Below are 25,792 nucleotides of genomic sequence, written 5' to 3' on the forward strand. Positions count from 1 at the left end.
GGCATATACCTAACCAGACACTTGCAGCAGCTGGAACACCCTCAAAGTTTCCTCACCGGGAGTATCCAGGGTATGAATGCCCTGTCCTACACAGATTGCCTTAAGGCCCTATCTTTCTACTCAGTCTGCTATAGGTTAATGAGAGGTGATCTATGCCTAATGTATAAGACATCCTCAGATCCAAGTCTGTTGAATCTCTTGCACATATACAAAACAAATGGCACCAGAAGCACTAGATCTAGGGACCTAAACTTTGTATGTGACATAAATAGTACATGCTGGACAGACTGATATCTGTCTACAAAGATCCCAGAGCTATGGGATAAGCTTCCCATCTATATGAAGCAGATTTCATCCCTGACCCTATTCAAAAGAAACATTAATTATTAGATGGGAAATTGCACATTTATCCCCAGTCTGGCCACCATGTCTCTGACTGACAGAGGTCAATAGTAATTAAACTAATCCCCAACAAATATGCCCCTCTGTGTAACCCTTTGCTATTTATTGACTAACATATCCCACCATATAGATGCCAAAGGAACTTGGGGACAATCCTGGGTTGGGTTGCATGGCTAATGGCACTGGTGGTCATTAACCTAGTATAAATTTATTAATTAATGAACCTAAAAATAAATATGTTTTATTATCTATACCTGTCACAGAAACCTGGCTCCTTAACAAACATTTTTATTTATGTAACTGAATGTGCTTTTTTCTAAAATAGGTGCAACAGTTTAGAATACTCTGTCTACTAATATCTGAAATATTTATCAGCTTGCGTCTTTTAAATCTCACAAAAGGCAATACACATAATCCACCAAAAATACACCAGCCCCAACTCCAGAAAGGAAGTCTAAATCACAAGTCATGTGATATCAGAAATCAGCAGGTTTTATTCGCAAAAATGACCACTCTCACAATTTAAACACTTCAAACCTTATTAGAAAGGTTTAAGGAGTTATTAACAAAATGGCACTAAGGTTTTTAGTCCAGGATATTCTGCAGTGGAGAAATTAATCATTGTTTGCCATTTATTATTCACATTTTCATATTTATATTCATATTTTCATAACTGAGAGAGCAACATTTTATTGAGTTGTATGGTGTGAAATACCAAAGTGGGGAACAGGACAATTCACTGAAAATGCTGGTTTATGTCACAGTATACTATGGATATTGCTAATTGTTTGTTAATAATTATGAAAATAAGCAATATTTCCATATGTGCTTAACAGTACAAAACACAAGTGTATTATAAACTGTTGCATGATGTTAGGTGAAATTTTAGATGCTGTTAAACATAACTGTCTTTGATATTTGCACTGCTGTAAGTTACACTTCTTGAGAGATTGACAGCATTATTTGTATAGCTAATTATACAATTAAACATATTGTTTCATATTGCTGTGACTATCACAATAAGCATGTACTTATAGAGGAGTTTTTTTGCTGTTTTGCAACAGATTATGTCTCGTTAAAAATCTTCTAATATAAATATGAAAATCTATGAAAGTTTAGAAAAAAATCATAATTTGGAGTTTTTGTGCATTATAATGTAATATTTATGGAAATACTATAAATTCACTGACTATTTTCACTGCAAAGAACAGTTATTACTGATAACATTGCTATTTGCCCAATTTTAATAGTTTTTATTGTTCACAAAATATATACACTAGTTTATATTAAGCTTTTTAAGTTTATTTTACAGAAAATGCTCTGGAATGCAAGATGTGTATAGGCTGCTAGAGTTGTGACATTTCACACCACAGAGGTATGTGTATATATATATATATATATATATATATATATATATATATATATATATATATATATATATATATATATATATATATATATATATATATATATATATATATATATATATATATATATATATATATACACATATACAAATCTACAGTGGAAGCTCCGGGTTCCTTTCCTTCCTAGTACACAATAGTGACACAGTCACTAGCTGTTGGGTATGTACCACATGTGAAGGAAAAAAAAAACACCATACAAAAATTATTGAATACATAACACAAAATAACAACTCACCCATAAGCTACTGTTAAAAATAAAAAGAACATTTCCTTACAAAAAAAAAAAAAACGGTGATTGCCATAATTTTACAAAATTACTAATTTGTCAGGTTCATGGATCATATTTTAGATGAAACATTGGTATGTTTCAGTGTATCAAGCTAAGGATATAGTTAACAATACAACTGAGGTGGGAAAATGTCATGCAGAAAGACATTTGTGTCAAAGTAGAAAGAGGCAAAATATCATTAACAGAAGTAAAGACAGAGGGCCAGATTCACGAAGGCTAACACGGAGTCTAAGAGTAGTGTAAGACTCCATGTAGCCTTCGCGATCCAGGAACAGCCCAAAGTCCGTGTAAGAGTTAGTCTAACACGGCTCTTACACGGAGTGGGCGTGGCTAAGCTAATCAGCCCACTTGCAGCCGAATAGCATGCAAATGAGGCTGATTAGCGATCCAGGAAGCCAAGAACAGCCCGTGTAAGAGCCGTGTTAGCTGCAGAAATGTACTCAGTGGACAACTGAGTACGTTTCTGCAAACACGGCAATGGAGCCATGTCAGCTCCAAATAAAGGGTGCATATGTTATAGGCAGCATGCCAATGGCCAAATATGTGGCCATTGGCAATGCAACCATGCAAAAATATGAAAATTATAAATTTTTTTCGCAATTGCCGATGTGTAAACCCAGCGCAGCCCCATAAGCGGGCTGCGCTGCATAAAACATGAAAGCGAAGGTTTTAAACCTACAAATGTAGGTTTTATGCAATATATGGAATGTCAATGGAGGGACCAGCATAGGAAAACCAACATGGCCACCGTGTAGTGGTTGCCAAGGGGGGAAGCCAAGTGTAAGAGATGTAACTAAGCATTAGTAGGCAATCTGATGAAAATTAGGGTAAGGATACTGAATACCACTGTCACATAGTAAATGAGCACAGTCTGAGTAGTGTAAGAGTTACAGAAGGGGGAGGAACAGAGTAGGAGATAGGTGACATCACAGGGGGGAATGGTAGAAAGGGATAGAAGTCATTGGAAGGTAGAGTTACATGACAGATGTCAGACAGATATCAAGGAAGGAGGTGTGGCCCCAAGTAAACATGAGAAAGCCAAGAAGTGGAAGGTGTACACTGTTGCCTACAGCAAGGTTTCTTGTTGGACGGTATGCACACGTGCGCCGTGAAGCGAGTAAGATGGTGTCGCGTGTAAGGCAGTGTTGTGGCGTGTAAGGCAGTGTCTTGTGGCGTGTAAGGCAGACTGAGCATGTGGGAGCATGTTGGGAGATGTTTAACACTGTTTGCGGGCGTGCACGTTTTAATCCGAATAAGCAGATTCTGAACTGTGTAAGTGTGTGTGCGTGTAAGCCACTGTGGCGTGTTTCTGCTGGTTTGCACACGGCCCCACCCTGAGGAAACAGAAAGGAAAAAGGAAACAACAGATGTACTAGGAAGTTAGCAGGGAATACTGCTGGAGCTAGCAGGTGAAAACAATTAGATGCAGGCAATTACACAGGCAGAATACTAGGCCAGCCCAGCACTTGAAACTCTGCAAACAGCAGTGTAGAATGTTTCTCTCAAGAGACACTGCAAGACAGGAGTTAAGTTATCAGAAGTGAAAACTGAAAAAGCTGAACTCAGAGCAGAAATGTTAGGGGCTGCCATAGCTGTCATAATGAGACATAGGCGACTTGCTGAGGGTGGTGACAATGCAGATGGTGCCAGGCAACCCGCAGTGAGGAGACGGAGAAGAGTGTACAGGCCCAGGGTCACCTACCACGGGTTACATGAGCTGGAGATAGTAGAGCTCTATAGAGTGGACAGAGACCTCCTGCAGCAAATAGTGGAGCTGTGCAGGCCACGCCTCACACACAGAACCAACAGAGGGGAACCCATCCCAGTGGAAACCAAGGTATGTGTTGGCCTAAGAATACTAGCAACAGGTACCTTCCAGAGACCAACTGGCGATATGATGGGGATATCACAGGCATCAGCTTCCAGGGTACTGCACCAGTTCCTGGATGCCATGTCAGCACATGTCGGTGATCATGTATACTTCCCCAATGCCCGTGAGGTATTGGCCAGCAACATGCGTCTCTTCCAGCAAATAGCGGAATACCCTGAGGTACTGGGTGCCATAGACTGCACGCACATACGCATCAAAGCACCAGCAGGAGAGCGGGGTAGGGCCTACATAAACCACAAGGGCTTCCCCTCCATCAACTGCCAGGTCGTGTGTGATGACCAGGGCATAATAATGAATGTGTGTGACGGCTGTCCTGGGAGCTACCATGATTGCCACATCTGGCATTTGATGCAGCTGTACCAGACATTTGCCAATGGGGACATCCCACACGGACACCTAGTGGCGGATGCAGGATATGCACTGGAGCCGTGGCTGATGACACCCATCAGAAATGCACACACACCTGAACAGGAACGCCATAATGAGGCACACGCACAAACACGTAATGTAATAGAGCGTGTGTTTGGGCTGCTCAAGTCACGGTTCCGGTGTCTGGACACATCTGGTGGAGCCTTGCAGTACACACCAACTACATGTACCCAAATTGTCACGGTATGTGCTATGCTACATAATATGATCATGCGAAAACAGCTGCAGCAGGATCAGCATAGGCTGGGCCAAACAGCCCCCACCATCGCCAAGGCCACCACAGGCACAGCGTGACTCGGAGGAGGAACAACCTGAGCCTGCCCCAGTAGGCAGAAGGAGGCGTGCCCAGTATGCCCTGGCTTTGGCAAAGAGGCAACGATAGCACATACATTGGCTCAGTAGGAACCTTGGGAATGATACCCTCTCCGACTCACCATATAGTAACAGGGATGCCTAATGTGACACAACCTGCTCACAAACATGTACAGGGAAGTGTAATATGTGCATCCGACAGAGGCAGCCCTGCAGCACCACCTGAGGCATGAATGCTGTGTGTCAAGTAATGTAACACCAAGTACCATATGCACACCTGAGGACCCTGTCTAACATCCTACCCTCAACAAGCAGCATGCCACAACAGGACAACGAGATGATGAAGTGCAACAATTACCGAAGTAATGCAGGTAGGCAAAGGGGACGAACTGTGTGCCAGTCTGGGATGACATGCTGAGCATGACATGATGCACCACCTGCCAGGACTGGCATGCACCTATCAGTGCAGGCCGTATGGATACTGGCAAAGGCTGTTGTCATGCACAGTGTGCCCCGAATAGGAAGGCGCAAAACACAAACCTATCTCCATAGGTACCAGAAGGGATAAGAATCAGATAAGGGATAAGGTCAAACAGCAAGATGCATGCAGACTAAGCCCACCCAGTATGGAGAATGTTGATAACTGTGCTGTAACAGAATACTGAGGCAAGGCTCACAACAGCACCCTAACACTACCAGGTTATACCTCATACTGTGCTGTACATCCTCAACACTTGGAACAAGCTACAAAAGGAGGCGACCAGCAAGAATTGTCAAGGATAACCACACCCCCATGTTGGTACCACCACAAAAAGCAGCATGGACTAGCCATGCTCAAGTAACAGTGGCTAAAACTGCCCCCCAGTGTATAGCCTGCTACAGAGTACTGGCCCAACACCAGGAACTGCATCGCCCATGCTGGAATACATGAATATATCAAGTCCTCCAAACCACATTATTTTGGGTGACTGCAAATACCCAGACACATAGACTGGGAGCATTATACCAGCTGCAACAGTGTAGGACAAAAGGTCATTGAATCCACAAGCCAAAAGGCCCAGGAACAACGTAGCACACCCACAAGAGGGGCAAGCATACTGGATGTGATAATCAGCAACATGGGTACGGGATGTCAAGATGAGACATGTATTGCACACTGGTAACACCAGACCATATAGTAATCACACTGGATATACAAATCCTGACCACAGTCCCTGTCCGGGAAATCACAGTGGAAAACATGTGCTAAGCATTATTTGCACACCTCCAAAATGATGTGGAATCCATGAAAGGTCCCGTGCAGGTGCAAAATATGGGCCACGCCTCAGAACCTGTAAGACAGCCATTACATGAACACCGCCAGGAATGCTTGGATTATGCAGTCCCAAATTAAAACAAGACACAGTGCCTAAATCTGGCATGGTGGACACCAGCCATAACCAAAACATGCAAGAGAAAGAGGAAGCTACTACATGATAGAGCAAGCATGAACAATGACGTAATTACTGATCAGTAGTATGGCAATATAATCTGTCCACACATGCAATCCAGTAAGGCCAGGCACAACAAGTGGAATCTGTGAATCCTGAGGCAATGTTACACCTGCCCCAAGTACACAGACAACCACCAACTCCACCCAAGAAATACAAATATATGTGAGAGATGCAACCATCCATCCAAACCGGAGGCAGAGCTCCCCCAACTCAGTACACCCAAAACAAGTCAGTAGGAGAAGGTAACCACACACACCACAAACACATACCCACGTAGACCTATCACAACTGCAAACCAAACACATAAACACAGAAATACATTCCCAGAGGCAGAAATCACACACACAGCACACCAACAGAGGCCAATAAAGCAGACACCCAATGAAACAGCCTCCAAACATAGCACATGCAACACATAGCACACAAAGCTGGTGTGCCAAACAGTCACAGGCCAGAAGGAGAAACAACATGCCTGATACAGTTGTAATAGGTGACTCCATAGTCAGACACACAGCTGTCCTGCACAGCAGACTGAACAAAGGAAAGGGTACAGTAAGCTGCCTGTAGGCCGCCACAATATGCCACATAACAGAAATATGAAGGTCACTCCAAAGCAAACAGAAATATGATGCAGTCATAGTCCATGCTGGTGTGAATGACCTGAGATGTACTGCCCTAGACTACATGTAAAGAGACACAGATGAGCTATCCGATTATGTAGTCCAGGCTGGTATGACACTCACCGTTTGCAGCAACCTACCCTTACCAAGAATAATGCCACAGTAGAAACATGGAATGATCAGTCATAGCAAGTAGCACACTTACTGGTGTCAGTCCAAGGGGATCCAATGTCTGTCAGCTTGGGATGTCATGCTTGACAAGCCATGCAGCTGCCCTTGGGATGGCCTGCACCCATTACCCTGGGCGTCTGAATAGTGGATAAGGCCTTGGACACCTCCACACAGCCTTTGTAGGCAAGGCTGAAAAGACTGACCCACCACCCGAGAAAACATAAGTGGGAAGAAACATAAGGGAAATGCTGACTGATGCCAGATGTGTACACCCCAATATGCATGCTCCTGAGGCCATCCCCAGCATAGAGAACATCGATGTCTGTGCAGTGACAGAAACCTGCTGCAAGGCTCCTGACAGCACACCAGCACTACCAGGTTATACCATGTACCATGTGTCATGGCCCCAAAACATGGAACACTACATAAAAGGACGTGAGTAACCATAGGCAGCACAGACACCCATACGTCCAGGTAACTGACAATGCACAAGGCAGTGGAGTTCACCCACGTGCAACTAACTGTAGGCAAGACTGCTGTGCAGTCTGCAGTATGCTACAGACCGCACTCTCACACACAATAACCCCCCCCCCCAACCGTCCTGAAGACACTGGACAGTATGAATGTCCCACCAAATACCAAACAAGGTACCACGAAATACCACATAGGTGGTAAACCATTATGTATGGAAGGAGTAACCAGGGACCAAGGGACACAGGTGAACAGTAACCTGTTATGTGACACCCACATTGCCAATGTGGCTAGGAAGACTGTCTACATGTGACACTGTAGTAGGAAAGGAGTCACATCTATGGCAACAGAGGTCACTGTGCCCTATACTTTATCCCAATCACACCCATAATCCAGTACAATGCCTCATATGGGATCTACCTTACCTGACACCTGCAGCAGTTAGGAAGACTGCAAAGGTACCTCACCAAGAGGATAAAGTGTCATACATATATGTCATATGCTGCTAGGCTGTAGACACCCCAGCTGACTCCAGTCGCAGACTGCCCACACAGAGGCATTGCATGCCTGTTGTAGGAGGCCATGCCCAACACAGGAGTAATGGACATGCTCCACCCCAGACAACACATATCCATTGGAGCTGCAAGAGTGAGAGATGTCAATCCCAACACATAATGAAATAGGATGGTGGTGGGACAGATACATAATCCAGAGGCTCCACACACCCTGGACCAGAATCCCACCCCATGTTAGGCAGAGCCCCTCACTGACACTGTTCAACAGGAATCTTGCCAAGTGGATGGATGATTGTAGAGTTACAGTGGGGGTCTTCACTGTGTCATGTCCAGACAGAGGCACAGCTAAGCAAATAATACATGGCCATAATATCCAGATAGCAAGGGGTCTCAAAAGCCACACACACCCTGGCTAGCCTAACAAATGCCCAGGGTGGATAGCCTAGTATGAACCTATGAACCTATGTAGATACAAGTTGTACAGGACATGAAGGATAATCCCAAGGCTTACACAACTGATGGTAGGAGCCATGTTGTGAATTCACAAATATGCCCTGAATCACACAAATACCACAAACACACACACATATTGCCAAAATACATCCCGACAGGTGCAGTGCAAACCCCCACACCCCCACGTATGCAGAATATCTATCCCAGCAGACTGCTGGCCCCCTGACATAGCAGATGCTGAGGTAACAGACAACATCTCCAAAGCAAAACACACAGCAGCAATGGTATGAGATGGTGACTTGGGCGTAGTGCAACATGGAGTGTAAGATGAATGGAATGCCAAACCACACTACTGCTCAATGTCAGCCGTACCACAGAATATGTACCCAAAGAGCAGTGTACAACAACAGTGGTCCTTCTCAACAAAGGTGTTGCCTGAATGGATACTGAACAGTACTACCCCAGAATCCTGAGAAGCCCAGATTGCACAGCTATGGAAAGGAGCAGCATGTACCACAGAAATATGGATGTTGGGGACCTACTGACACCGGACCCAACCCAGTGTGGCCTCCTCAAGTGCAGATCCTGCCCCTAACCATGTTGGACTCAATTGAAACAGTCATTAAGGTCATTGATGAGGCAATGTGCTCCACACAGTGTATCTGGACCTTGCAAAGGCTTCTATACAATACCCTACATGTTCAGTATAGATAGGCTCACCAGTGTAAATATAAACCCACATGTCAGTAGAGGGGTTGCAAACCAGACCAAGGACAGAACAGACATGGTCAGACATGCTTCAGCCATGTCAGACTACAAACCAGATATAACTGGCATCCCACAAGGCTTGGACCTGGTATCTCCCTCGTCTGGTATATATGTCCCATAGGTACAGGCAAACATGGAAGGACTGTGTCCTAACATGTTTGCAGAGGACTACAAACCGCTCACCACATATGATCCACCAGCTGACACATGCATCCCACAAAAGGGCCACATAGAAACAGACAACTGGTGCCATAGCTATGTCAGCAAGCTAAGTGCAGAAATGTGTATAGTCATCCCCGTGGATATACAGTAAGTGCCCACCAATTACCACATAGGTGTTAACCCATTATGTAGTTAACATGTAATGAGAGACCTGGGGACACAGGGTGATAGATATCCTGCACTGGACAAACATGTGCTGTAGTGTTTACAGAAACATACCATATACCCACCTAATCATGAAGGATGTCAGATCTACATAAGGGAGGTCATTGTGGCTCTGCAGTCCTCCTGCATCAGTGGTACAATCGACTACAATAGCCCCTGTGGGATGTACGTCAGCAGACACCTCCAGCAACTGTAAAGTCCCCAACAGTACCTCATCAGGAGTATCAATCAGCCTACACACATGCCATGTGTTGCCTGTGTTGCTGGCATCAATAAAAATGCTGCACATAGTACAATCTGAATGGCAGTGAGCTATGCACATGACAGACCTGAACCCCAGCACTGACTTACATAGGACAGGCTGTACTGTGTGATCCATAACACAGAAGCCACTCCCACCCATGAGTGAACCCTCAGCACAGGCTACCCATAGAGTCACTTATCAATCTTCCTCAATAGGAATCCTGATGGGTGGACGGAGATGGTAGGTTTATCCTGGGTATCACTGTCTTGTCACAGGTAGACAGAGGCACAGTATACCAACCATGACATATGTCATGGCAAACTCCCTTACAATGTGTGTTGAAGGACAAACACACTCTCCAACTTGCATTAGCCATGGACTAGGGCACATCGCTAGTGTTTGCAATTGTACACCTATGTTGTGGGATACACTAACAATGTTGGGCAAGCCTGGTGTAAGTAGTGCATATCTGAACAGAATGCAACATGGTCAGATGTACACAACTGGCCCCAACCAGGCTGTTGTGCCCACGATCAAAATGTAAAGCAGTGATAGCAGTAAAGCCCAGGTTACTGTCCACCACAGTCAAAGTACTGCCAGTACACTATACAGTACTACAGTGTTAGGTCAGTGTGAAAGGATGTTGATGACTGCATGCAAAGTATCCCATGCAAACACTGCAGGCACAGTATAATCCTGTTGTGTTCACACACAAAGCAGTTGTACAGTAACTACACAACATGACACACAACCCACAACCATGAACGGGTGATAGTTTGTGAAGTTCACACACATCCACAAATGTGGTGGGCTGCAGAGTCCAACATATGGAATGCTCACACTGGGCATGCTCACACACTCAGTCCAAATCTTGGTTTAGCAGTGGGACACACATATCTGGTATTGTTATGTGTTATGCCAGGAACCAACCACATTACAGCAGTCTGCCCAGTGCACACAGTTAAATGACTACAGAGACATACATGATATAGTGGATCCCTCCCATATGCAAACGGTTTCCACAGATGCAGAGGTTGTTCATACCAACAGGGAATGCTATGGCAATAAAGATATACTAACAGTCTATCAGCAACAAATAATGTGCACTTGACAATTAAACATAATGGTGTAGAGGTCAACACTAGGCTGTTTGCCCTAGGGAATGACAGCTTAGCCATAGTGTGCTTGGTGTTTGCTTCCCCACAGGATGCACATTCCCCTTTCCAAACACAGATGATGTCAGCACCCTAGAAGTACAGCAGGAGAAATGAAACTTCCCAGTAATCCGAATAGCGCGCTCCGCTAATGCGTCCGTCTCAAGTGTCATAACATAACTAAGTAGGGGTTTGATTCCTGTCAATGGCAAGTGTGTGTGCTGGAAATGTCCCTTTTGGAAACTGGGTGAACAGACTACAGGATGCCCCTCCCCTTTGCTAAACACTGCTGATGTCAGCACCCTATAAGTAGAGCAGGAGGAAACCTCCCAGTAATGCGAATAGCGCTCTGCTAATGCGTCCGTCTCAAGTGTCATAACATAACTAGGTAGGGGTTTGATTCCTGTGAATGGCAAGTGTGTGTGTTTGTCTGAGGGGGGGTTAGTGTGTGCTGGAAATGTCCCTTTTGGAAACTGGGTGAACAGACTACAGGATGCCCCTCCCCTTTGCTAAACACTGCTGATGTCAGCACCCTATAAGTAGAGCAGGAGGAAGGAAACCTCCTAGTAATGCGAATAGCGCGCTCCGCTAATGCGTCCGTCTCAAGTGTCATAACATAACTCGGTAGGGGTTTGATTCCTGTGAATGGCAAGTGTGTATGTTTGTCGGAGGGGGGTTAGTATGTGCTGGAAATGTCCCTTTTGGAAACTGGGTGAACAGACTACAGGATGCCCCTCCCCTTTGCTAAACACTGCTGATGTCAGCACCCTATAAGTACAGCAGGAGGAAGGAAACCTCCCAGTAATGCGAATAGCGCGCTCTGCTAATGCGTCCGTCTCAAGTGTCAGAACATAACTAGGTAGGGGTTTGATTCCTGTGAATGGCAAGTGTGTGTGATTGTCTGAGGGGGATTAGTGTGTGCTGGAAATGTCCCTTTTGGAAACTGGGTGAACAGACTACAGGATGCCCCTCCCCTTTGCTAAACACTGCTGATGTCAGCACCCTATAAGCAGAGCAGGAGGAAGGAAACCTCCCAGTAATGCGAATAGCGCGCTCCGCTAATGCGTCCGTCTCAAGTGTCATAACATAACTAGGTAGGGGTTTGATTCCTGTGAATGGCAAGTGTGTGCGTTTGTCTGAGGGGGGTTAGTGTGTACTGGAAATGTCCCTTTTGGAAACTGGGTGAACAGACTACAGGATGCCCCTCCCCTTTGCTAAACACTGCTGATGTCAGCACCCTATAAGTAGAGCAGGAGAAAGGAAACCTCCCAGTAATGCGAATAGCGTGCTCCGCTAATGCGTCCGTCTCAAGTGTCATAACATAACTAGGTAGGGGTTTGATTCCTGTGAATGGCAAGTGTATGTGTTTGTCTGAGGGGGGTTAGTGTGTGCTGGAAATGTCCCTTTTGGAAACTGGGTGAACAGACTACAGGATGCCCCTCCCCTTTGCTAAACACTGCTGATGTCAGCACCCTATAAGTAGAGCAGGAGAAAGGAAACCTCCCAGTAATGCGAACAGCACGCTCTGCTAATGCGTCCGTCTCAAGTGTCATAACATAGCTCGGTAGGGGTTTGATTCCTGTGAATGGCAAGTGTGTGTGTCTGTCTGTGAGGGAAGTGTCCCTTTTGGCAAATAGGATAGGACACTACAGGATGCCCATTCCCTTTTCTAAACACTGATGATGTCAGCACTCTATAAGTATAGCAGGGGAAGAGAAAACCCCCAGTAATGCAAATAGCGTGCTCAGCTAATGCGCCTGTCTCACGTGTCATAACAGTCAGATAGGGTTTGAATCCTGCAATTGGCAAGTGTGTGTTTTGGCTGAGGGGGTTAGTGTGTGTGGGGACAATGTCCCTTTGGTAACTAGGTGAACAGACTACAGGATGCACATTCCCTTCTACACACTGTTCAGCAGACGGCCATGGCTCTGGCACAAGTTGTCTGTTGCTATGATGCCCCTTTGGAAGATGCTTGTGTCAGCTGGGGAGTCGATTATGGTGTCCAGTTTGCAGTCATCTGCATATTTGGACAGCCACAGTTCATCCGTGTTGGCCTGTACCTCCAATAAAGATGTACTTAACAAGAGGGTCCCAGGACTGAGCCTTCTGGGACACATCCTGCAACTGTTATGGGGTCTGGCATGGCTCCAGCAATGCTAACCATGTGGGTTCTGTTCTTGAGCCACTGTGCAATCCATCTAGTGACATAGGGGCTCATATTTAAGCTGGTGAGCTTCCCTAGAATGCCCAAGTGGGGTATTGTTGTGAAGGCGTTTGCATGGTCCAGGTAGGCTGTGTGAACCACCTTCCCCTCGGCAATGGCCTTGGTGACTGTAGCAAAGAAATCAACCGGGTTACACCCGGTAGTGCTGGTGTGCTCTCAGTAGCCCTGAACCAGGCATCTGTTACTGCACACATATCGATGTTTCCATGCAAAGGAGTGTTTTGGGTGCATGCATCTGGAGGTTTAGACATCTGGCGTTGGGTAGCATTGCTCTTAGTGTCTTATCCCTTGTGATACCTATGAAGGTGGGTTTGTCATGTGAGCCCTGCCTAACATAGGCACTATGGGGTAGCAAGAGGCTTTGCCAATATCTGATAGGCCAGGGTGACAGGTGCAGGCTGTCCCTAGCAAAGCAGGTAGTTCAACAGGAGATGGATGTGTGAAGGTGTAGTGCCTGTGACTACTTAGCAGTAGCATATATGACTGCTCACGTGGACACATGTCAGGCAGGTCATATGCACTGTGTCACAGTCAATGTACATGTGAACAGGTCAAACAGTGGCAACCTCTCAAGTGGGACATGGCCATACATATAGCAGGCTACACAGATGGCACTAGGAGTCCACAGAAGCTCTATAACTATGCATTGCAGGTGTGATCGGTATTCCAGGGTAATTGCAAGCAAACATGCATGCAAACAAAGGTACAGTTAACAGGGCTCCATGTAGTCCATTGTACAACAAACAAGCTGTACCAGTTCCATAATGTAACACTGCACATATGCAGGCGCTATGCACATGTACATGGAAATACACTGGTCAGATGACCAGGGTCCAGTCTCAGTGCACACAAGTGTACGGAACATGCATGTACTGTCAGGATGTACAATAACTGGATATAAACCCATGTGCCCATACCTGCAGTAATACACATGTCAAATAACAGACACCGATCCTTCTCTCAGTGGTGCCATACTTAGTAGGATGTATGCTCCCTGGCCTGCCACCACAGTATCCCTGACATATATGGGGACTCTCCCTCCTGTGACAGTTCGTTATGTGTGTTGGTGCTGTCTAGCATGGTATGAGGTGCGTGCATGCAGTGCTAGTGTGCACCTGTGTGTCCTGTACCAGTTGTGTAGTTCTGCACACATATCAACATCCTCACACATCTGCATTGCAGAGTCTAGTGTGGCCAACATGCCACTTGCAATTTACATGTCCATCACTGTGTATTACTACATTCATTACCCATCCCCTGTGCTACCTATGTATGTAGGCTGCTGTTGACATCATTACCACTAGTATGCCAACATGTGCAGATGATACACTATGGTACTTACCATGGGTGTAGACAACAGGACATGACAATCACACAAATACTGCATCAGGCATGCTGTGATATACCCACAATTAAATCAGCACACAGTACTGTTCACAACATGATACTATTACTACACATCTATGTGGTCACCCTGTGCATCAGCAACATGTTAACCTGTACCTGCACAGTTGTTACAGACTGCAGGAGGTGGCACAGTTTCATCATATGCACAGGGTGTGAACTTGGTATGCCTGGGTCAGCCACCCATACCACCAATTGACATGCATGTGTATGTGTTAGTGAGGGACAGCAGTAGAAGGTGGGGCAGTGTTGATGCAGTGTGTGCGTGTATGCGGTAGCCCTAGGTGTTGTTATTTTGCATGTGTGTATGGATGCACACAGTTCCACCTCATGGCTGCCATATACTGGTGTTTGTGGACAGCCACAGACTGTACCTGCCAGGTCATACAGATCAGTGTCTCTGGCCACGGACACGGTACCTGTACCTTGCAGGGGTGCTACGGACCGTATCTGGTACCAACCCAGACTGGGTACTGTCATCAGAAGCGGGTGTTCGCTGACTGGACACAGAGCCCTGTCAGCCCTGGCCAGAGCCACGTGCACGTGGTCTCCGGGGGCGGTTTGCTGACAGCACAGACCTAGCATTGCTGGGGCTGCTGCTGGCACTACGGGCGGCCGCGGCCCTGTTGTCGTCCACGCCGACTGCCAGCTGCTGCTGTTGCTGGCATATGGCCACGTCGACGACGCAACCGCCCACCATCACCCTGGCTCATGGACATGTAGTTGTGGAGTCGGTGTAATATGTCCCCACAACGTCTGTCTACGACGTCGGTGAAATCACGGATGGCGGCCGCAATGTCACGCATACCGTCGGTCATGGCTGTGCGACATGCTGTCAGCTCCCTCAGACCCTGTCTGGTGTACCGTTCCATACGTGACTGTGCCTGCATGACAGTCCAAAACATAGCTGAGGTTGTAAGTCCTCTGTGGGCACGTCTGCCAGGGGCAGTACGCCCATGGATGCTCCCACGAACCCCTGGACATCTGTCTGTGTGGTACCATCTCTGGGCCATGCCCATGGCTGCTGTGTGGGGAAGCATGTGCCGCAGATACCACATTACCCTGGTCAATGCCCACTGTATGCTGTCCATCACCTAGGGACAGTGGTGACAAGGGGTGTATTGGCAGGATAACTGTGCGCATGGATGGTGTCGACAGCTGTGTACTGTCAATTGGCTGACCAATGGCGGACCCTGGCATACCATCCTGTGCCACTACACCAATGTCATCAGTAGCAGTACCCACGGCACCTGACTCAGGTTCCCTGCTAGATAACACCAGAGCAGCAACAGAACCTGTGGGAAGGAAACAGGAAACACAGTTTACAATGTCTTCACACTGCCAGCGATGCACACATGCACAGGTGCACACATGCACACATGCACACATGCACACATGCACACATGCACAGGTGCACACATGCACACATGCACACATGCACACATGCACAGGTGCAGACATGCACACATGCACAGGTGCACACATGCACACATGCACACATGCACACATGCACACTTGCACACTTGCACACTTGCACACGTGCACACAGTTTCACACAATTGAACAGTACTCAGTATGCGTGATATTGACACACAGACACAGACACACCTACATGCATACAAGGGGCACCACTAAGTGTGCCAAAAGGTACTATTACTACCAACATCTTTACAGGTAAAGTAAATAGACACTCACCAGCATGGATAGGCTGCAATGCAGTGATACCGGAGGGTCCTGCAGACAGGAGGAAACTAATGTTAGTGGGCACAACTGTGCCAATATTACTGAGTATGATACAGGTCAGGAGTACCACAGTCGCCTTTCAAAGGTCTGCAGCTAATATTGCGGATATCACACTTACACATTATATACTATGGTTGCAGCTACAAACAAAGGACACACCACACACATGCATTAACTACCAGTGTACAGAACAGTCAACTACACATGTGACATATTACCTGCACGTTCAGTGTCCTGCTGCTGTGCGGCTCCAGCCTCCATCATGACGCATGTCTGCTGCTGTTGTTGTTGCAGGTGGACTGGAGCCACTACACTCAGGAGCAGTCCTCCAGTCTGGTGAGTGGGGGATGTGTAGCCACCCCACCACCTGTGGCGACCTGTTGCCTGTGGATATCTGACGCACGCTGACAGACATGTCTAATCAAATCACTGCAGTGATGTCGTACCTGCTCATATGTCCTATTATGCATGCCTATATCATTTACCCGAAGGACAAGGTCCTGCCACAGTGCAGCCCTCACCTGCTGATTCTGGCTGGTGCGGGAAAAGAGTGTTGCATAGTCCCGCACCAGGCTCTGGTGTATCTCCTCATCCTCAGCCACGGAGTAGGTTGCATGTCTTGGCTGGGCCATGTACCTGGGAATAAAGATAACATGGTATCAGCAATCTATGTTGGCAGACCTTGGCACACATACTACACATGCTACTTGACTGTCATGATACCACATATCACACATATGTAGCAGCTGTCTGTCTATTGGTGGATACACATGTAGATGGCCAGGTATCACTGCTCGGCCAGCAACTGTTGTACAGTACCTGCCAGGCTACGCATTTACATACTACTGGACACCAGCAGTCAGAACACAAATTCAGGTGAGGTGCACCTCCTCCCTCTGTGAGGTTGTGTCAAGGTACTGTATCGGCTGCATCGGCGACTACTGTGGGCTGACAACACCCTGCTTGCCCTGGATATACATATCCCACCTCCACCACCAGCACAGATGGCTACAGTGCACAACATTACAGATACAGACGTTACACTTTGTAACACTGATATGGTATCCTTACAGCCCACTGGGCCAGTGTCAGAGACAACACACAATGCTGACCCCTACACAATTGCTTTCTACAGACATCTCCAAGACCGCATGGCTCATGCAGTCCCATATATGTCCAGGACACTGTCCACAAAGGGACAGAATCCTGTCTGGCGAACCCCAGCCATATACTGATTGTATTACACTTCATGTAAGCTACTACGAGATAGAGCATCAGTCTCTGAAGGGAGGGTATGTCTGAGCAGCACTGGTAAGGATCTATTTCCCATCACACTGACTACATGGGCAATGTTGAGTGGGACGTCAAGCGTGATACTGCAGATGACCAGGAGGCCCACCTGACCTATTTAGCGACCTGGTCAGGAACCATCCTCTATGCCCATGGGTAGTACACTACACATATTTCACCTACACCACAGCTAGACGACATTGTGGTGGACAGGGTCAGTGCAGGTGTCACCCCGCCCTCCCCCTGTATTAAGGCATGGTTATCCCTGCTGACCCTAACCTCAAGGTCATCACAGTTATCCAGGTGAGAGACACCCACAGGTGAGTAGAATACACCACATGGACGGGACCTGCTGGTATCCCCAGTTGCATGCTACATACCCTCTGACAGGCGCTAAACACACATATAGAGGTGCTATGTTACACTACCTTGACTACAGGGTATGTACCTGTACACTGGCGCACAGCACCAGTGGTTCCACTCCATGCAGGAGGCACCTCACCATACCAATACAATACAACACAATACATGACATTGTAATACAATACTATACAATATGCTAATGCCCCGTGTCTACAGCAGCGCACTGTTCTGCTAACCTGACAATTGTGACACATGTGGTGTGATGGTACCTGCTGCCGTCACACAGTTACACAGGGTGACACATATGGCATATTACCTATCTGAGTGACATGCAGCAGGGGTATGTGTGACATGTACACATGGGGAGTCTCGCATCGTAACACTGTGTGGTTTGTTGCAGGGTGTGTCCTGTCTGTGAGTCTGAACGTACCTACACATGTGCACTACATTGCAGTGGCACAGACGACACACAGCAGACAGGTAGGTTGTGGATGCTGGGCGGTGGTACAATGCCTGTTGGACATCTGTCATGGGTGTGACCTCCATATGTGCATCTGGGGTGGTAACCTGTACGGGCGCATATGTGTACTCTGTGGTGTTGACAGTCACTGTGCAATGGTACTGTGTTTGGGTGCATTGTCACCGTGTTGTACATGTCACTGTGTCCTTCTACATATCTGTTGCTGTTGTGGTGAGGTCCATACCATGGCATACATTACGTGCTGTGGGGGGTACACCGACCTACATGTCCATGCCTGACTGACCATGTGTGCGGACACATACCATGTGCAGCTATTCCAGGGATAGTGTGCCACTGTGACTATCATTGGGGCCACTATTGTACACATGTCTGACCCTGACCACCCCTGACACATGCAGTGGTGGGCGGACACTCATTTATATGGTGGTTACCTGTGTATGTGATCTGGACTGTGGTATGATACTCCGGATGTGACACTGGTGTTCACTCCGTGCCTTTGTCACCAGGCACCAGTTGCAATACATCTGTACACATGTGCCTCACTCCAGCTCTGTATACATCTCTCACTCTCTCTCTATACATATATCTATGTATTAAGATATGTCTATATGTCTATTTCTATATACATGTACATATGTGTGTATACATTTGCACATATATATATATTGATGTACATATTCTGCTGTAGATGTGGGGGCACCGAGGGGGTGTGGGCGACAGGGGGGGGCAGGCTGTGTTGCAGGTCAGCATATACAATCATACCTGTAGGTGGTCAGATCAGTCTGTCTATGTATATGTATCTACATATATCTATCTCTGCATGTGTGCATTACATAGATATGTCGCTACAATATTCTATCAGCATCTGTCTATGTAGTCCTACATCTCTCTCTCTCTATGTATGTATACATATATGCATATCATATGTATATATATACATATAAGATATATACACATACATATGTTGACATAACTACATAGCCATATGTTGGACAGGTATGTCAGCATATATTCACCTTACTGTATACACACACTAACATACTGCTAAACATACATAGCTGTGTAATCTAAATAGTACATGGCAGTACAACCTACAATCAAACGACATATATATGTGCACATAGATGCTCACACATACAACTGTATGTACAGCCTTCACTGATAGGTGCTGTATATCCCCTGCCCATTACACATCTTCATATACATATGGATACAGCCCAATAACACATATGGAGGGTTCACAGTATGTACACCTTGATAGTATTACTTTACAGTACCTGTGTTTGTCACAGCTGTGTCTGCGAATGTCTGTCTCTCTGTCCTGCTGCTCTGATTCACAGTTGAAGCTTCCAGGTAGCTGTTGCTGGGGATTGCTGTCTGTCTGCTTAGTTGCAGTCTAGTTCTGGGTGTGGTTCTCCCTCTCTCTCTCTCTCTCTCTCTCTCTCTGTCTCTCTCTCTCCAGGTGCAATGTAATTATTGCATGCGTGGACATGGAATACAGCATACTTTTGTAGGTATCTGCATATGCCCATGTGATGGCCTCTGCACCAATTGTTAGCCAGCATTTGCTAATTGCATGCAGCCTGTTGTGTACTGATTGCAGTTCACACTGTGATTACAGAACTGTGCTATAAAAGGGTGTGAAATAGGCGAGCCCTTTCAGATGTTAATGGCAGGGACCATGCTGTTATGCTGTGGACAACATTCTGTGAGTGTAAAGGTTGGTATCTCTAATTTTACTCGGTGGGTTGTGGGTTAACATTCCTCCATTCATTTCTCCAGTTTCCTGTACTGACTGTGTATGTCCACTAACAACTACTACTATTGTTGATGTGTGCATGTGTGTGTGTGTGCTTTCCTTTCACCTTTGCTTGCACTCTGTTGCTACGTCTTCAATAGTTGCCCTTTACTGTCAGTACTGGTGTGCCTGCTAGGTGTCTTGACTGTTGTGTGCTGCTGTAGCTTTCCTATTTCCCATGTACATTCACACCCTGGAATGCTTGCTATATCTGCTAGGGTGTTACAGCATGCAGTGTGGTCTGGCCATGGTGTGGGCCTTGACATCTATTAGCATATGTGGGTATGCTGCTGAGCAGGCCCCAGAGGCTTTCAGGTTCACCAGTTATGTGCCTCATGGAATGGTACATATCAGTGGGGTGCACCCATTAATATGTCTGGTATGCTGCAGTTGTCACTGTGGGTTAGCATGAGCATAGGTATTACTACACTTTTTCTGCCATGCGAGTGGTGAATACTTTCTGGACTCCATAGTTACCATTGCATGTGTTACACCTTTCTGCCTACTGTTTGTACATTTCACATGGGGTCTGTGGGGCATCCCTGTAAGACATTCACTGTTGCTATGTCTAGGTTCTTAACTATTCAAATATGGTGGTGTTGCACCCGTCATGTGTACAGATATTTGCAGGCTGTCCACATGTCTGCCTCATAATTTGGTCATTATCTCATGCACACCTTTATCTGGCAGGTCAGTCTGGGCTCAAGTCAGAATATGGTGACAAACATTCAAGTTCCAGACTACATACCCTTCCAAACATCCCACAAGGTGTAGACCCTGTTACTTTCTGAACTGTCTGCATTTGTTGTAACTTCATTTGTAATGTGTCCCTGGTTTTGGGCCTTTGCTCCACATATTGTATTACTTGGTCGGATGTGTTCCTGTAAGAGGTTGTGGGGTATGGGCAGTGCATATCCTGCTGTGAGTATGTGTGTGTCTTGCAAGGTGCTATGGTGACATTATTACCTACTAGCTTCCAACTAGCATGGCTGTTTCTGTTCACACACTACTATTATGGAAATCCACCAGTTTTGTTTGTGATTCTACATGTCATGCTTTGTGTACTACGCATCTATATTCCCTTTACATTCATTCCTACTGTTAAATGATATATTTACTTTAGCACAGTGTTTCTATGTAAGAGTCATGGCTTAGTGGTAAGACATGCAGACTATAGTTGCCAGGGTTCGGGACTCACAGTGGGATTTTATTTTTCTTTTGAACTGAGTACGGGACCTGTCAATCAAAGTGACTAAGGCACTTTTGAGCAGTTGTAACTGGTTAGCGCTGGTTTGCTGGAGCTCACGCATGCGCACTGGCGGTTAGCTCACAACACAAGCGCTACACCCGCTTACAACCGCTTAAACGTGCTTACTCTTATGCGACACTCGCTTATTTTCTTTGAAAGAAAAGAAAACGGGAGACAGGAAAGTGGTGAAAAAGGGGTCACAAAGAGGGTAAGACAGTAGGGAAACAAGCTTGGGATGTGCAGGAGGGATGTAGGTAAGGCCCATAGCTGCCCATTTCTTCAGCAGCAACAGCTGTGCATATGTATGTAATTTGGTGTGACATTTGAAACCTTCCACCCCTGAGAGAGGTGTCAGGACAACAATAATACCTGTTGTACAGCCAATTGTAATTGATGGGTTCCATGTCCAGTAGACATGTGTGTGGAATGGGCAGCTATGTATGGGGCGTAATTTTTGTGGGTACAGAGTGCCCTTTTTTTTATTTTTTCAGGTGAGAGTGGTATGTCAGGTGAAGGTAGTCGGTACAGCTGGGGAGGTAGGTTGGGTAGGTTAACAGACAAGACAAACAAGACGCATACAGGGGTGGTGTATGACACGTGTGGGGGGGTTACACAAATGACGGGGATGGAGGTTGGGATGTCCAGAGCCCATGAGCCCACAGATGGCAACAGTGGAACTGATATCCCTACCCATAGGCAGTTGCCACTGTTCCTTCACTGCCCAGGATGGGGCTGTGCTGGGGGCTATGTAGGTGGGGCAACGGGCAAGCCCGTTAGTTGCGCCACCCGTGCCTCGAGCTGGCATAGGGGCTCGAGGACAGAGTCCTGAATCTCCCTATGCACCACAGTCCGGACGCTATGGAGGGTGAGTGGTGGATCTCCTCCGGCCACACTTGCAGAGGGGGCGAGCCCGCCCCTGCAGCGCTTCCACCCGCAGGTGGCACAGGGCCACCGGAGGAGGGTCCGGACTCGGCACTAGTGCCAGGTGCACTCGCCAGCTGAGGTGGGAGAGGTGGGTCCGCCGGAACCCGCCTTCCCTGTCGTTCTATGTTTTGCATTATGTCATAACAGTTTGGGTTAGTGACATATAAATACCATTCACAGTTAGTTTTAACAGCATGCATTAGTATTCCCATTAACCACACAACCAGTTATTCACACCATTGAACAGCGTGCATAGCACATGCATAATTTCAACAGTAATACACAGTCCAACAACATGCAGGGTTGGTTGATGGCAACAGGCCATCGGGTGTGGATGTATGAACAGGGCGGATGCATCAACAGACATGCAAATATATATGACCCAACAGGACAGATGTCCAGGGGTGGTAATTGTGATTGCACATACCATTTTCCCGTGGAATGGGTTATAGATGGTTAGAGGGTGGGGTAAATCAGACATATTATTAACACCTTCGAATACAACCACATATGCTGTACATTTATAATAGCTACAGTTATATACACACTACTGTTCTGACTACAGTGTCCTATATGTTAACTACTTAACCTTGCAAATGGGACTGTTACTGCAACATAAGTCTACATTTTATTGCTGTTCATACACAAGTCATATCGAAATTTGTGCAGATACATCTCCTGTTAACTGTTCTTTGTATAACTGTAGACAGGTGTGGATGTTTGGGATATCAGACAGTCATCCTATCTGCATATTTCAGACTGGGAGCAGCATATCCAGATTTTGGTGTACACATTCCACATGCAGCAACACTTTGAACAGATGTTTCTGTTTGGTTTTGGGTCTCACATGCATTTAATTATGTCCTGACTGCAGTATACTTTATTCAGGGGTTATTACTACTGTAGTGCTGTATTCCTGACACTTTCTCACACTCTCTCACTTGCTTTCATGTTACTATTCAGACTGGTACTTCTAGGCTTTATTGACATGTTTTAACAGAAATTATTGCAGTTCTTTCCAGCACTCTCACTTCTGTCATGTTTCAGTATTTCCACAAGTATACATCTCACACAGGTGGATTCATCCTCTTCTGCAGCTATACTTTACCTGCTGCTGCTGTTTGTGTACTATTTTCTTACAGGCAGGGCAGTTTTATTTACAAATATGGGTTGGACAGTCTCATGATTAGTTTCATCTTACAGGCTGGGAACTGTTGTAATCAGGCAATACTTGCATAAACTTTCACACTCTGTGAGTTGCAGATTTAATTCCTTCCTGGCTACACTGCACTCTTATGCTAACTGTCATACATTTATATATCTTTACAGTTACTAGTAGTGGATTACTGACCTGCCTGGTGGCGCAACCGCACCAGCCTATCAGCATAGGCTCTGCGGTTCGCAGAACGGACACCTGCAGCTGTAATATAAATGAAGTAATATTGGAATACACATCTCCATGATTTCAGGTAGTTTAACTTTCTACAAACATAATTAATTTATACTTACTCAGTGGTGGGGCGTTGGGTGATTGCCGGGCCTCCTGGATCCACCGGTTCAGTTGGTCCTGCTTACGTCTCTTCAGGTCCGCATGGTGGTGACGGACCTGCTCACCTGTCCTAGGAATTCCTGTGGCACTGGTGAGTTCATGAGCCAACTGGTCCCACGCCTCAGCCTTGTACGCTCCCCAAAGGACCTGGCCCTGCATGAGTTGGGCCTCATGGTTATGGACTAGGAGCCAGGCCATGTACCTGGACTCCTCAACACCCCACCTCTGCGCTCGGAAGCGACTACCCTCACCTACACCTGACATTCTAACTGCAGGTCTGTTGTACAATCGTTTATGCTGTGTATTCCCGCCTATGGGGCTTATATAGTCCGTTTTTCCTGCACATATCTGTGATTGGCCGGTTTGGAATTGTATCAACTTCAGTAAACCTGCATTGTCATGCTGTAGTTTGTATTCATTCCTATATATGAGCTGATATTGCATTTCTATGAACTGCTGTCATGGCTTAGTGGTTCTGTACCTTGACTATGGTGTATAGTATCCTGGGTTCGAACCTGGCCACTGCTTTTTATTTTTCAGGACTGTCTAGACATGTTGAGGGGTGTGTCTGTGTAAAGGCAATTTGGATACGGCTTGCTCACCGCTGTCGTCGGTTAGCTCGTTTGCGCTGAGCGCAGCTCCGCAAACGGGTACGCCGGTTTAACACTGATTTGGCTATTAGCACGCATATGCCGCTTAGCGCAATTAGGGGCACATATATGTAGCGTGGTAAACCACTGCTCGGCTACAGGCACTCATTTTGCACCAGTTAAACCTATGCTTATCTACGGGCACATAATCTCACTCTGTTGAACTGTAGCTCAGCTATGGGCATATAAGGCAGTTTATATTCATTTCTTGGCTCACATTCATTCAATATAAATAGGCTATTACATTGCATTTTACATAGATTCTGGTTTTATGTGTACATATATGTGTCAGAGACTTGTTTCATGCTTATTTTGAGAAAAAAAAAATAGTGTTGTGGGGGCTCGAACCATGGATGCCTGCTCTGCAGCTGGCATCTCTACCGCTTCGCTATTGCTTTCTGGCTTATTTTGCATATGTAGTTCTTATCTGCTTTCACGCTGACTGCTAACTGTAGCTGCGCTTACGGCACGCCTCACACGAGCGCACTCACAGTTAAACATCTTTACAATTTAAAAAAAATATTAAATGTACATTGATATTTCTTTTATGTTTAATAGTCTGTAGGGGCATGTGTTGTGTTGTGTTTATTCACATTTCCGTGGACTCTGTTGTGGGTGTGTACTTTGGACACTTTTAGACTTCTGGGGGCATGTCCGCTTGCAGGGCTCAGCCTACGGACACGCCCCCTACTGTCTTACACGGCCGTGTTCGACTTGGGTGTGATTCAGCATGCTCTCATGAATATGCAGAGCATGCTGACATCACTCAGTTTAACTGCAGCCTCCGTGTAAGAGTTATAACTCTTACACGGAGGCTTCGTGAATCCTGGGGAGAAAGTTGCACTTCTTTGTTCTGTGCTGCATTGTAAGGAGATATTTAGAAGAAGTGCAGCACATTTTGTCAACATTCAAGATAAAACACCTTTCCATTGCAGGCACTTATGAATAACAAAGTAGCTTGAATATCTGTTAAAAGTAGTTGCAAGGGTGGTCAGTTAACAGGCTCCTGCATTACAATGATAGTTTTGATACCTGAGGAAGAAAGTAGGAGAGGGTCTTCCAGGACTTGGACTTAAAAATTGGAAGCTCAA

Source organism: Protopterus annectens, chromosome 2.part1 (assembly GCF_019279795.1).
Source record: "Protopterus annectens isolate FY-2018-M chromosome 2.part1, PAN1.0, whole genome shotgun sequence".
Classification (NCBI taxonomy): domain Eukaryota; kingdom Metazoa; phylum Chordata; order Ceratodontiformes; family Protopteridae; genus Protopterus; species Protopterus annectens.